The following is a 16224-nucleotide window of genomic DNA, read 5'->3' as shown; positions in this document are numbered from 1 at the left end:
CCACAACTAGGAAGGAAGGAGGGCCTTGGCGTGAAGGGGATCGGGTTAAAATGGGGCACGTGTTGTGGGTGCTGTTGGAGGTATCTGAGTCCCAGAAATGCCTCAAACCACATCAGAGATATCCAGTGACTCTTGCCAGGAGCCTTAAGGCATTACTTGGCTAGCTTCACCACCTTAAGTGACTGTGCAAGCATTCTATTCAGAAGGCACACAAAGTTATACTTGCCCTGGGACTTACCTTCAAAGTATTTCCAAACTTTAAAAAAATGACAAGTTAACATTTGGCCATGGAAGTGCTCAAATATAGCTATCCTCTCAAGTCCATTTTCCCAATCACAGTATTTTTGTATTTTCTTTGCAGAGTGAAATATAATCTGGTGAGGAAGATCAACATGTAGGCCTAGACCAAGATGAAGTTTACCAACTCCTGAGCTGATTAGGCCTATGCTTGTGAGTGCTTTAACATTCGTTGTTTTCTATTAGCAGAAATTCCTTTTTGTGATAGTGTTGTTGAACTAGTATACATACACTGTTAAAGGTCTTCCAAGCTGATAAACAATGATCATGGCATCTCATGAAGGAAAGACCAATCCAAGAGGATTATGTTCTGTTTTTTGTTTTGTTTTTTTGGTTGTTGTTTTTGTTTGTTTGTTTGGAGACGAAGTCTTACTTTGTCGCCCAGGCTTGGCTACTGCAGCTTCTGCCTCCCGGGTTCAAGCAATTCTCCTGCCTCAGCCTCCTGAGTAGCTGGGACTACAGGTGCATGCCGCCATGCCTGGCTAATTTCATTTTGTATTTTACTAGAGACGGGGGACAGGGTTTTACCGTGTTGCCCAGGCTGGTCTCAAACTCCTCAGCTCAGGGAATGCACCTGCCTCGGCCTCCCAAAGTGCTGGGATTACAGGCCTGAGCCACTGTGCCTGGCGTACATTCTGGTTTTGCCTGGATGGATAACCCTGTGTTCCCCAGATTTTGCCCATGACTTCCTCCGTATGCTTATTCATAACAGATTGCACACATCCATCCCAACATAGATTAAATCACCTTCCAAAGCCCTTGAGGGTAATTCTGTCTTAGAGTAACCTCTCTGTGGGAAGAATAACTTTATGAATAATAAGTACATGGAATAGTGTTGGAGAAATGTCTTTAGACTTACTTATGATCAGAAATATCTATGTATTCTGTATATTTACATTATTGACATGTATTGATAACAAAACTTTTTATTTGTACACACGCAGCCATGGTCCCAGGAGCCCAGTGATGAGGAGCCTCAACAAGAAGAACCACCAACTGAAAGTTGGGATCCTACACCTGGTCAGGAGAGAGAAGATCAGGGTACAGCTGAGATTCAAGGTGCTGGGAAGGGAAAGAAAGAATGTCTATGGTGGGGAGGAGGCCTATGTGTGCATCATGCCTTACGTCATGACCAGTAACAGGAGGAAAGAAAACATTAGGAAAGGATCTCAAACACTTGCTGAAAGTTCGCTGGAAAAGCGAAGGGTATAGTTTGCAGCTTCATGCAGTCCCTGGATGTAACGAATATTTTCTTTTTCTTCACGATGTATTTTGTATGCTTGAAAATATAGTCCTTGCTAAATCAGATGAAGCAGTTTAATTTTATGTATAAAAATATGCAGTATTTCACTTGTTTAATGTGTTCTTCTTAGAATGTTGCTTTATGATCTTCTAAGCCATTGCATCAACAGTGCTATAAACACCCTTTAATAGCATGTAGAGTGCCAAGTCATCCTACCTTGTAACACCCTGAATAAAGCCCATTTGCATAGGGATGTTAGCCCCATTTTATAAATAGGAAAATTGAGGCTCAGGGATTGAGGTTTACCAAGAACCCTTGACTCACGGAGACAAAATTCATATTTTGTCCCAAGGTTTGTGTTATCCATGTTGTAATAAGAAAAGTCAGTGGTTTTGCTTAAGATACTTATTTGAATGTGTGTGTACTGTAAGGTACTTCAGTATTGGCTCAGGACAAAACACAGTCCAATGAAGCAGAATAGCAACTCCAGAAAAGAGCTCAATAAATGACAGCCACTCTTAGAGTGGTATCCTTTGATTGGTATTTTTTCAGGATGTTTGGTAAAAGGTGGATAATTCAGGACACTGGCATACAGGTCGCTATATTAGTATGATTTTGAAGGGGCTTTTAAAAGTTTCTGAAGCATTTTCATAATTAGAAAACTCAAAGTACCGTAAGTTGAATCAGAAGTTGTTTACTCAGTGGATACCATTTTCACACTAAACATTGGCAGAATTTGGGACGTGGATTATTTTAGCAATTCATTGTTAAGAGGTTTCCAGAATATAACTGTCAACGATGACCACTAATTTCTTTGCACTCAATTTCCTGTGCCCTCACTGGAAGACAGTTAGTTTCCTGTTATTTTGGTACATTATTCTAAATGTGATTCATTTATATAAAGTTACATATAGGGCCCTTGAACCTAAGCATAACGTTAACTAACTTTATCCAAATAATTTTCAAGTTACCTCAACAAGGGATGGGAGTTCAATTGTAAGATTTCTCATAAGCAGCCAAATACATTGATCTAATCCTTTAGAAAATTGCATTTCATTTATGATTAAAATTTATCCAGACTTCAGATTTCTTAGTCGATATTCACTGTTCATAATACACAATGGTAAAGTATGTGAAATGTAGGTGTGGTGTGATTTATCCTCAGACTGTCATTTAAGATAAGATCTTATAATACAGGAAAACAAAAGTGTGACATCTTTACATGACATTTATTAGCACAGTAGTCCACGGGCTTTTATTTCATAACACTGAGGAAAAGAATACTATCATTTCCTTATTTGCCTTTCTTGTTTGCCTGCTTCAATCAAGAACCTTTGTATTTTTTAGTGCCTGACCTGGAAACTGATCTCCAGGAGCTGTCTGAGTCAAAGACTGGGGATGAATGCAGAGATGGTCCTGATGTCCAGGAGAAAATTCTGCTAAATTTAGAGCAATTTAAAATGCCAGAAGGAGGTATGCTATCCATTAAGAGGCAAAATTACATGCTTTCTGTTTTTCACAATACTATACTTTTGATAATAAAAAGAGAGAATATTACTGCCCCTTTAAAAACACAATTCAAATGCAGGCTTTCTTTAAAAAGTTGTTCCGACCCCAAATGCCTGACTGGAAGACTTAAACACTATCAGATACAGAAACAAATGGGGTCAAAGCCATATTGAATCATCAAATATGAAAGCATTTTCTTACTTGTGACTATAACCAACAGCTAACAATTTTCAGATTATTTTCTAATTTCTGCTTTTAATAAATACATAATACATTTGTAATACCACTTTGTGTGAAATATGCTGAGTACTGAAGGAGGTTCTAGTACCAGATCTAACACAATTTGTGAGATTTTGGGTGAATTCCATAAATTCTACACCCATCTTTTTCTGTTATTGAAAATAGTAAACGCAAATCAGGCATATTAAAATCTGTTTCAAGGTTGATTTCCATATTTTCATGTTCTGTTGGATAGAATACAAAGTTATGATTTTTCCTAACAATCAATTTCACTCTGGTTATAATATCTGAGTTGAGATTTCATGGTTCCTAAGTGAGCAACCTGCTTGATGTTTTCTTTCCTGTATGGAGACCCAAATGACTGTTCTTGGATTTTGTTAAATTTTAAATTCTCTGGCTCTTAAAGAATAATTGCATTTCAAATCCTTTCTGCAGTGAACCCTTGAGTGACTGAATAATAAAATGGCAAGAGACAGTCAGGTTTCTGTGGCCGATGTAGTAGGGAGCATGCATGTAGGTCAGTGAGGCTCAAGGTGGGTGTAAGATGCCTGTGCTAAGCATGCTCCCTGTCTTCCTGTCAGTCTTCATGAGCTACTGTGTGTAATTAGATTGAAGGCACATATGATAGAATCATCTCTAACCCTATCATAGGTTACATATTACAGGTTTCTGCCTTGAGACATCAGATGATACAATTTAAAGTTCAAAGACCATAACGTCCTAATTCATGAGTAGTCGACAAAAGTATCTTTTACACATATTTTCCAAATTGCTGACTGTTAATTAGAAGAGCTTCGGAATTTCAAGGAAGCACTCCATATTTAAGGAAGAAATTACCTAAATGCTTTCACTCTACACTGCTGAACCATTCCATTAGACCATTTACATTGAAAGATAGCTTTCACTCTATTTCCATGAGCCTGTTGAAGCAGCCTCAACCGTATTCTTAGGAAGGTTATAGTCTTTCCTTTGTCTAGAATTAATTTCTTTTTTTATTATTGTGCTATAAGTTCTAGGGTACATGTGCACAACGTGAAGATTTGATACATAGGTATACATGTGCCATGTTGGTTTGTTGCACCCATCAATTCATCATTTACATTAGATATTTCTCCTAATGCTATCCCTCCTCCAGCCCCACACCCCCTGACAGGCCCCAGTGTGTGATGTTCCCCACGCTGTGTCCAAGTGATCTCATTGTTCATTTCCCACCTATGAGTGAGAACATGCAGTGTTTGGTTTTCTGTCCTTGTGATAGTTTGCTGAGAATGATGGTTTCATCCATGTCCCTGCAAAGGACATGAACTCATCCTTTTTATGGCTGCATAGTATTCCATGGTGTATATGTGCCTCATTTTCTTAATCTTGTCTATCACTGATGGACATTTGGGTTGGTTCCAAGTCTTTGCTATTGTGAATAGTGCCGCAATAAACATACATGTGCATATGTCTTTATAAGAGCATGATTTATAATCCTTTGGGTATATACCCAGTAATGGGATTGCTGGGTCAAATGCTATTTCTAGTTCTAGATCCTTGAGGGATTGCCACACTGTCAGGAAGGTTATAGTCTTGAATGCTCATCTTATTAAAATAGATAGCACATTACATGATAAAGGAAAATAATAAAAAATAAAAAAATAAGAGAGTAGTAGAATAAACCTAAGGTAAAAATAAGGAGGAAGTGAATAAAAGACAGATACGAATCACTAGTAAAAGGAAAACAAATCCAAAAGTAATAAATTTAAAAGTTTTTTGGGGGGAAATAGTTATGAATAGAGTATCCATTAGTTGACACACTCAGAAAAAAATGGAAAAACTTCACCGAACATGAACAAGACACAGATATTGAATACAGGTTATAACTGAAAGTGAATACATTATTGATCTCTAATATTTTCAGCATATGGATGAAAAGGTTGATATGCCAGGCATGTATACATTATTTGATATATCCCTATAATACATTAATACCTAAACATCACAAAGACTTGAAGAACTTCTGAAATTTGCTAGTTGTCCTTCAAAAACATTTACTTTCAGAAACAAATAGTTTTTTTTTTTTGATGGAGTCTTGCTCTGTCACCCAGGCTAATTTTTGTATTTGTTTTTAAAGATGTGGTTTCACCATGTTAGCCAGGATGGTCTCAATCTCCTGACCTCCTGATCCACCTGCCTTGGCCTCCCAAAGTGCTGGGATTACAGGCGTGAGCCACCGTGTGGGCACCCCACTGAGATGAAGCTTCCAGAGGAACGATCAGGCAGAAACATTTGCTGTTCAGCAATATTTGCTGTTCTGCAGCCTCTGCTGCTGATACCCAGGCAAACAGGGTCTGGAGTGGACTTCCAGCAAACTCCAACAGACCTGCAGCTGAGGGACCTGACTGTTAGGAGGAAAACTAACAAACATAAAGGTCATCCACACTAAAACCCCATCTGTACGTCACCATCATCAAAGATCAAAGGTAGATAAAACCACAAAGATGGGGAAAAAACACAGCAGAAAAGCTGAAAATTCTAAAATTCAGAGCACCTCTCCCCCTCCAAAGGAATGCAGCTCCTCACCAGCAATGGAACACAGCTGCATGGAGAATGACTTTGACAAGTTGTGAGAAGAAGTCTTCAGATGATCAAAGTACTCCAAGCTAAAGGAGGAAGTTCGAACCCATGGCAAAGAAGTTAAAAACCTTGAAAAAAGATTAGACAAATGGCTAACTAGAATAACCAGTGTAGAGAAGTCCTTAAATGACCTGATGGAGCTGAAAACCATGGCAAGAGAACTACATGATGAATGCATAAGCTTCAGTAGCCGATTCGATCAACTGGAAGAAAGGGTATCAGTGATGGAAGATCAAATGAATGAAATGAAGCGAGAAGAGAAGTTTAGAGAATAAAGAATAAAAAGAAACAAACAAAGCCTCCAGGAAACATGAGACTATGTGAAAAGACCAAATCTACATCTGATTGGTGTACCTGAAAGTGATGGGGAGAATGGAACCAAGTTGGAAAACACTCTGCAGGATATTATCCAGGAGAACTTCCCCAATCTATCAAGGCAGGCCAACATTCAAATTCAGGAAATACAGAGAACGCCACAAAGATACGCCTTGAGAAGAGCAACTCCAAGACACATAATTGTCAGATTCACCAAAGTTGAAATGAAGGAAAAAATGTTAAGGGCCACCAGAGAGAAAGGTCTGGTTACCCACAAAAGGAAACCCATCAGATTAACAGTGGATGTCTCAGCAGAAACTCTACAAGCCAGAAGAGAGTGGGGGCCAATATTCAACATTCTTAAAGAAAAGAATTTTCAACCCAGAATTTCATATCCAGCCAAACTAAGCTTTATAAGTGAAGGACAAATAAAATCCTTTACAGGCAAGCAAATGCTGAGAGATTTTGTCACCACCAGGCCTGTCCTAAAAGAGCTCCTCAAGGAAGCAAAGCACTAAACATGGAAAGGAACAACCAGTACCAGCCACTGCAAAAACATGCCAAATTGTAAAGACCATCAAGGCTAGTAAGAAACTGCATCAACTAATGAGCAAAATAACCAGCTAACATCATAATGACAGGATCAGATACACACATAACAATATGAACCTTAAATGTAAATGGGCTAAATGCTCCAATTAAAAGACAGACTGGCAAATTGGATAAAGACTCAAGACCCATCAGTGTGCTGTATTCAGGAGACCCATCTTACATGCACAGACACATATAGGCTCAAAATAAAGGGATGGAGGAAGATCTACCAAGCAAATGGAAAACAAAAAAAGGCAGGGGTTGCAATCCTTGTCTCTGATAAAACACACTTTAAACCAGCAAAGATCAAAAGAGACAAAGAAGTCCATTACATAATGGTAAAGGTATCAATTCAACATGAAGAGTTAACTATCTTAAATATATATGCACCCAATACAGGAGGACCCAGATTCATAAAGCAAGTCCTTAGAGACTTACAAAGAGACTTAGACTCCCACACAATAATAATGGGAGACTTTAACACCCCACTGTCAACAATAGACAGATCAATGAGACAGAAAGTTAACAAGGATATCCAGGAATTGAACTCAGCTCTGCACAAAGTGGACCTAATAGACATCTGCAGAACTCTCCACCCCAAATTAACAGAATACACATTCTTCTCAACACCACATCGCACTTATTCAAAAATTGACCACATAGTTGGAAGTAAAGCACTCCTCAGCAAATGTAAAAGAACAGAAATTATAACAAAGTGTCTCTCAGAAGACAGTGCAATCAAACTAGAACTCAGGATTAAGAAACACACTCAAAACCACTGAACTACGTGGAAACTGAACAACCTGCTCCTGAATGACTACTGGATACATAACAAAATGAAGACAGAAATAAAGATGTTCTTTGAAACCAATGAGAACAAAGATACAACATACCACAATCTCTGGGACACTTTTAAAGAAGTGTGTAGTAGGAAATTTATAGCACTAAATGCCCACAAGAGAAAGCAGGAAAGATCTGAAATTGACACCCTAACATCACAATTAAAAGAACTAGAGAAGCAAGAGCAAACACATTCAAAAGCTAGCAGAAGGCAAGAAATAACTACGATCAGAGCAGAACTGAAGGACATAGAGGCACAAAAAACCCTTCATAAAAATCAATGAATCCAGGAGCTGGTTTTGTTTTTTTTTTCTTTTATTATTATTATTATTATTATTATTATACTTTAAGTTTTAGGGTACATGTGCACGTTGTGCAGGTTAGTTACATACATATACATGTGCCATGCTGGTGTGCTGCACCCACTAACTCGTCACCTAGCATTAGGTATATCTCCCAATGCTATCCCTCCCCCCTCCCCCAACCCCACAACAGTCCCCAGAGTGTGATGTTTCCCTTCCTGTGTCCATGTGATCTCATTGTTCAATTCCCACCTATGAGTGAGAATATGCAGTGTTTGGTTTTTTGTTCTTGCAATAGTTTACTGAGAATGATGATTTCCAGTTTCGTCCATGTCCCTGCAAAGGACATGAACTCATCATTTTTTATGGCTGCATAGTATTCCATGGTGTATATGTGCCACATTTTCTTAATCCAGTCTATCACTGTTGGACATTTGGGTTGGTTCCAAGTCTTTGCTATTGTGAATAATGCTGCAATAAACATATGTGTGCAGGTGTCTTTATAGCAGCATGATTTATAGTCCTTTGGGTATATACTCAGTAATGGGATGGCTGGGTCAAATGATATTTCTAGTTCTAGATCCCTGAGGAATCGCAACACTGACTTCCACAATGGTTGAACTAGTTTCCAGTCCCACCAACAGTGTAAAAGTGTTCCTATTTCTCCACATCCTCTCCAGCACCTGTTGTTTCCTGACTTTTTAATGATTGCCATTCTAACTGGTGTGAGATGATATCTCATTGTGGTTTCGATTGGCATTTCTCTGATGGCCAGTGATGATGAGCATTCTTTCATGTGTTTTTTGGCTGCATAAATGTCTTCTTTTGAGAAGTGTCTGTCCATGACCTTCGCCCACTTTTTGATGGGGTTGTTTGTTTTTTTCTTGTAAATTTGTTTGAGTTCATTGTAGATTCTGGATATTAGCCCTTTGTTAGATGAGTAGGTTGTGAAAATTTTCTCCCATTCTGTAGGTTGCCTGTTCACTCTGATGGTAGTTTCTTTTGCTGTGCAGAAGCTCTTTAGTTTAATTAGATCCCATTTGTCAATTTTGGCCTTTGTTGCCATTGCTTTTGGTGTTTTAGACCAAAAGTCCTTGCCCATGCCTATGTCCTGAATGGTAATGCCTAGGTTTTCTTCTAGGGTTTTTATGATTTTAGGTCTAACGTTTAAGTCTTTATTCCATCATGAATTGATTTTTGTATAAGGTGTAAGGAAGGGATCCAGTTTCAGCTTTCTACATATGGCTAGCCAGTTTTCCCAGCACCATTTATTAAATAGGGAATCCTTTCCCCATTGCTTGTTTTTGTCAGGTTTGTCAAAGATCAGATAGTTGTAGATATGCGGCGTTATTTCTGAGGGCTCTGTTCTGTTCCATTGATCTATATCTCTGTTTTGGTACCAGTAACCATGCTGTTTTGGTTACTGTAGCCTTGTAGTATAGTTTGAAGTCAGGGAGTGTGATGCCTCCAGCTTTGTTCTCCTGGCTTAGGATTGTCTTGGCGATGCGGGCTCTTTTTTGGTTCCATATGAACTTTAAAGTAGTTTTTTCCAATTCTGTGAAGAAAGGCATTGGTAGCTTGGTGGGGATGGCATTGAATCTGTAAATTACCTTGGGCAGTATGGCCATTTTCACGATATTGATTCTTCCTACCCATGAGCATGGAATGTTCTTCTATTTGTTTGTATCCTCTTTTATTTCCTTGAGCAGCGGTTTGTAGTTCTCCTTGAAGAAGTCCTTCACATCCCTTGTAAGTTGGATTCCTAGGTATTTTATTCTCTTTGAAGCGATTGTGAATGGGAGTTCACTCATGATTTGGCTCTGTTTGTCTGTTGTTGGTGTATAAGAATGCTTGTGATTTTTGCCCATTGATTTTGTATCCTGAGACTTTGCTGAAGTTGCTTATCAGCTTAAGGAGATTTTGGGCTGAGACAATGGGGTTTTCTAGATATACAATCATGTCATCTGCAAACAGGGACAATTTGACTTCCTCTTTTCCTAATTGAATACCCTTTATTTCCTTCTCCTGCCTAATTGCCCTGGCCAGAACTTCCAACACTATGTTGAATAGGAGTGGTGAGAGAGGGCATCCCTGTCTTGTGCCAGTTTTCAAAGGGAATGCTTTCAGTTTTTGCCCATTCAGTATGATATTGGCTGTGGGTTTGTCATAAATAGCTCTTATTATTTTGAAATATGTCCCATCAATACCTAATTTATTGAGAGTTTTTAGCATGAAAGGTTGTTGAATTTTGTCAAAGGCCTTTTCTGCATCTATTGAGATAATCATGTGGTTTTTGTCTTTGGCTCTGTTTATATGCTGGATTACATTTATTGATTTGTGTATATTGAACCAGCCTTGCATCCCAGGGATGAAGCCCACTTGATCATGGTGGATAAGCTTTTTGATGTGCTGCTGGATTCGGTTTGCCAGTATTTTTCTGAGGATTTTTGCATCAATGTTCATCAAGGATATTGGTCTAAAATCCTCTTTTTTGGTTGTGTCTCTGCCAGGCTTTGGTATCAGAATGATGCTGGCCTCATAAAATGAGTTAGGGAGGATTCCCTCTTTTTCTATTGATTGGAATAGTTTCAGAAGGAATGGTACCAGTTCCCAGGAGCTGGTTTTTTGAGAAGATCAACAAAATGGATAGACCGCTAGCAAGACTAATAAAGAAGAAAAGAGAGAAGAATCAAATAGACACAATAAAAATGATAAAGGGGATATACCACTGAGCCCACAGAAATACAAACTACCATGAGAGAATACTATAAAAACCTCTATGCAAATAAAGTAAAAATCTAGAAGAAATGGACAAATTCCTGGACACATACACCCTCCCAAGACTAAACCAGGAAGAAGCTGAGTCTCTGAATAGGCCAATAACAGGCTCTGAAATTGAGGCAATAATTAATAGCTTACCAACCAAAAAAAGTCCAGGACCACATGGATTCACAGCCGAATTCTACCAGAGGTACAAGGAGGAGCTGGTACCATTCCTTCTGAAATTATTCCAATCAATAGAAAAAGAGGGAATCCTCCCTAACTCATTTTATGAGGCCAGCATTATCCTGATACCAAAGCCGGGCAGAGACACAAGCAAAAAAGGGAATTGTAGATCAATATCCCTGATGAACATCGATGCAAAAATCCTCAATAAAATACTGGCAAACCGAATCCAGCAACACATCAGAAAGTTTATCCACCATGATGAAGTGGGCTTCATCCCTGGGATGCAAGGCTGGTTCAACATATGCAAATCAATAAATGTAATCCAGCATATAAACAGAACCAATGAAAAAAACCACCTGATTATCTCAACAGATGCAGAAAAGGCCTTTGACAAAATTCAATAGCCCTTCATGCTAAAAACTCCTAATAAATTAGGTATTGATGGGATGTATCTCAAAATAATAAGAGCTATCTATGACAAACCCACAGCCAATATCATACTGAATGGACAAAAACTGGAAGCATTCCCTTTGAAAACTGACACAAGACAGGGATGCCCTCTCTCACCACTCCTATTCAACATAGTGTTGGAAGTTCTGGCCAGGGCATTTAGGCAGGAGAAAGAAATAAAGGATATTCAATTAGGAAAAGAAGAAGTAAAATTGTCCCTGTTTGCAGATGACATGATTGTATATCTAGAAAACCCCATCATCTCAGCCTAGAATCTCCTTAAGGTAATAAGCAACTTCAGCAAAGTCTCAGGATATAAAATCAATGTGCAAAAATTGCAAGCATTCTTATACACCAATAGCAGACCAACAGAGAGCTAAATCATGAGTGAACTCCCATTCACAATTGGTTCAAAGAGAATAAAATACCTAGGAATCCAACTTACAAGGGATGTGAAGGACCTCTTCAAGGAGAACTACAAACCACTGCTCAATGAAATAAAAGAGGATACAAACAAATGGAAGAACATTCCATGCTCATGGATGGGAAGAGTCAATATCATGAAAATGGCCATACTGTCCAAGGTAATTTGTAGATTCAATGCGATCCCAATCAAGCTACTAATGACTTTCTTCACAGAATTGGAAAAAACTACTTTAAGGTTCGTATGGAACCAAAAAAGAGCCCGCATTTCCAAGACAATCCTAAGCCAAAAGAACAAAGCTGGAGGCATCACACTACCTGACTTCAAACTATGCTACAAGGCTACAGTAACCAAAACAGCATGGTACTGGTACCAAAACAGAGATATAGACCAATGGAACAGAACAGATCCTTCAGAAATAATACCACACATCTACAACCATCTGATCTTTGACAAACCTGAGAAAAACAAGCAATGGGGAAAGGATTCCCTATTTAATAAATGGTGCTAGGAAAACTGGCTAGCCATATGTAGAAAGCTGAAACTGGATCACTTCCCTACACCTTATACAAAAATTAATTCCAGATGAATTAAAGACTTAAATGTTAGACCTAAAACCGTAGAAACCCTAGAAGAAAACCTAGGCAATACCATTAAGGACATAGGCATGGACAAGAACTTCATGTCTAAAACACCAAAAGCAATGGCAACAAAAGCCAAAGTTGACAAATGAGATCTAATTAAACTAAGGAGCTTCTGCACAGCAAAAGAAACTACCATCAGAGTGAACAGGCAACCTACAGAATGGGAGAAAATTTTTGCAAGCTACTCATCTGACAAAGGGCTAATATCCAGAATCTAAAAAGAACTCAAGCAAATTTACAAGAATAAAACAACCCCATCAAAAAGTGGGCAAAGGATATGAATAGACACTTCTCAAAAGAAGACATTTATGCAGCCAACAGACACATGAAAAAATGCTCATCATCACTGGTCATGAGAGAAATGCAAATCAAAACCACAGTGAGATACCATCTCACACCAGGTAGAATGGTGATCATTAGAAAGTCAGGAAACAACAGGTGCTGGAGAGGATGTGGAGAAATAGGAACACTTTTACACTGTTGGTGGGACTGTAAACTAGTTCAACCATTGTGGAAGACAGTGTGGAGATTCCTCAGGGATCTAGAACTAGAAATACCATTTGACCCAGCCATCCCCTTACTGGGTATATACCCAAAAGATTATAAATCATGCTGCTATAAAGACAGATGCACACGTGTGTTTACTGCGGCACTATTCACAATAGCAAAGACTTGGAACCAACTCAAATGTCCATCAATGGTAGACTAGATTAAGAAAATGTGGCACATATACACCATGGAATACTATGCAGCCGTAAAAATTGATGAGTTCATGTCCTTTGTAGGGACATGGATGAAGCTGGAATCCATCATTCTCAGCCAACTATCGCAAGGACAAAAAACCAAACACTGTATGTTCTCACTCATAGGTGGGAATTGAACAATGAGAACACTTGGACACAGGAAGGGGAATATCACACACCGGGGCCTGTTGTGGGGTGGGGGAGGGGGGAGGGATAGCATTAGGAGATATACCTAATGTAAATGACGAGTTAATGGGTGCAGCACACCAGCATGGCACATGTATACATATGTAACTAACCTGCAGGTTGTGTACATGTACCATAGAACTTATAGTATAATAAAATAAATAAATAAATACAAACAGATAGTTGGCTTGATCTTCAGATATCATCCTCTCCTTTCCGTTTTCCTATCCCTCTATATCCTTTTTTTTTTTTTTTTTGGCCACACTGTTCATGATATATAACAGTTTTTACATTTTAATGTCAGAAATGATAGTGATAGCTTAAAACTAATGTGATCATTTAATTAATTATATAAATAGGAATACTTTCTAGTGTAAAAAGGCAGTATTCATATTGACACTAGCTCTTTAGGTGAAAATTGGGAACAAATGATTACTGTACCTTAAAAATCACAGAAGGGTAGACTAGCCCAAAGAAACACTTTTGCACTTCTGCACAATAGAGAAAAAACTAATGCAATGAACTCTTTTCTTAAAAGACAATTTTCAGACTATTTGTAGGAGCCTATTGAACATCCAGATCACAGTTTCAAGCCAAAGCATTATATTAAACTTTTTTTTGGTAAATTCCTTTTGTTTCTTACGTTTTTTTTGTGTTGGTTATAGTTTTAGTAAAAGTATACACAATGTTTGCTTTCTACTGTGAACCACTTTTTAATAGGTTCACTTGATTTAAAGTGTTCTGACCTCGAACTGTCCTTTGGTTTCCTTGTGGCAGTAGAAAGCAGGGTGTGTTTAAAAAGTATTGATAATGTACATGCTTGGAAATCTATCTTCAAAATCTCTGCAGAGTTCTAGCTGCATGTAAGCCAATGGGTTACTCATAGGCTTCTGGTTTTAGCCTATTGTATGAAATGAAAACGTTGATGTCCTTTGCATACCTTTAATGCCACCTAAATACAGTTATGCTAGTAATACTTTTCTTCTATTATAGGTGAAAGGCAACCAGAGGTTTAAATGAAGACAAGCTGAAAGAACGCAAACTGGTTTTGTATTAGATATTTGACTTAAAAATATCTCAATAAAGCTTTTCGGGTTTCTCCAAAGAAGTCTTGCACATCTTTTGTTCATTTTATTTTGTTCTCACATATTTGATACTCTTGAATTGTGGCCAGGTGCACTGGCCCACGCCTGTAATCCCAGCACTTTGGGATGCCAAGGCAGGAGGATTGCTTGAACTTATGAGACTTAAAGGAGCCTGGGCACTAGAGCGAGACCCTCTGGCTACAAAATAAATGAATGAATGCATGAAAGTATGCATGTATGTATGTAGCTGTAGTCTCAGCTACTCCGCAGGCTGAAGTGGGAGGATACCGTGAGCCCAGGAGGTCGAGGTTGGAGCTAGTCATGTTCACACCACTGCAACTCCAGCCTGGGTGACAAAGCAATACTCTGTTTAAAAGAAAAAAATAAAACAAAACAACAACAACAACAGGAAAAGAAACTATCATCTTTGAAATTTTGTATTCTGATTGAGCTGGTATACACAGGTGTGATATTGTGAAATATGTATTTGGTCCTGGACCCTGTTTACTGGCATACAACTCTTACAGTTTTTAGAATCTCCACATAGTGATGCATTGACTGATGGCTGGCAGGTCTTAGGCAGCTCCAGGATGGGGGATTAAAGGGTTTGGACTTTCAGCCCCACCCCCGACTTTCAGGGAAGGAAGAGGGGCTGAAGGTTAATTTGATCATCAATGGCGGGCCAACAGTTTAATCAATAATGGAAGCCTCCCTCAAAACCCAAAAGGACAGGATTTAGAGAGCTTCTGATTAGCTGAACACATGGAGGGCAGCATGCCCATACAGGGCATGGAAGCTCCCTGCCCCTTCCCCCATTTCTTATCCCATGTATCTCTTTTTCTGCATCCTTTCTAATATCCTGTTTTAATCAATTCATAAACGTACATGTTTCCCTGAGTCTTGTGAGATGCTGTAGCAAATTAATTGAACCCGAGTGAAAGTCATGGGAAACCCAATTTATAGCTGATGGGTCAGAAGCACAGGTAAAACATCCTAGCGCTTGCTATTGGCATTATAACTTGAGGGACATATTGTGGGTATGTGTGCCAACCTGTACAATCTGACACTATCTCTAGGTAGATTGTCTCAGAATTGAATGAGAGGACACCCAACAGGTATGTATTGGGAAATTCATTGCTTGCTTGGTTTGTGGAGAAAAAAAAACACACATTTGGTCACAGAACTCTTTCATGTATTTTTTAAAATTATACTTTAAGTTCTGTGATACATGTGCAGAATGTGCAGGTTTGTTACATAAGTATACACGTGCCATGGTGGTTTACTGCACCCATCAACCCGTCATCTATATTAGGTATTTCTCCTAATGCTATCGCTCCCCTAGCCCCTCACTCCCCGACAGGCCCCGGTGTGTGTGACGTACCCCTCCCCGTGTCCATGTGTTCTCATTGATCAACTCCCACTTATGAGTGAGAACATGCAGTGTTTGGTTTTACATTTCTGTGTTAGTTTGCTGAGAATGATGTTTCCAGCTTCATCCATGTCCCTGCAAAGGACATGAACTCATCCTTTTTTATGGCTACATAGTATTCCATGGTGTATATGTGCCACATTTTCTTTATCCAGTCTATCATTGATGGGCATTTGGGTTGGTTCCAAGTCTTTGCTGTTGTGAGTTGTGCTGCAATAAACATATGTGTGCATGTGTCTTTATAGTAGAATGATTTATTATCCTTTGCGCATATACCAATAATGGGATTGCTGGGTCAAATGGTACTTCTGGTTCTAGACCCTTGAGGAATTGCCACACTGTCTTCCACAATCATTGA

At 38.8% G+C, this 16224-nt stretch overlaps 1 pseudogene; it reads left to right on the top strand.

The window, feature by feature from the left end:
* Positions 1–375: 375 nt before the first annotated feature.
* On the top strand, positions 376–14368 carry LOC109024661 (X antigen family member 3-like; annotated as a pseudogene).
* Positions 14369–16224: the final 1856 nt, after the last annotated feature.

This window comes from Gorilla gorilla, chromosome X, assembly GCF_029281585.2.
Source record: "Gorilla gorilla gorilla isolate KB3781 chromosome X, NHGRI_mGorGor1-v2.1_pri, whole genome shotgun sequence".
Classification (NCBI taxonomy): Eukaryota; Metazoa; Chordata; class Mammalia; order Primates; family Hominidae; genus Gorilla; species Gorilla gorilla.
Note: the sequence above shows the minus strand (reverse complement) of the source record. Positions and strands in the feature narration are given on the sequence as shown.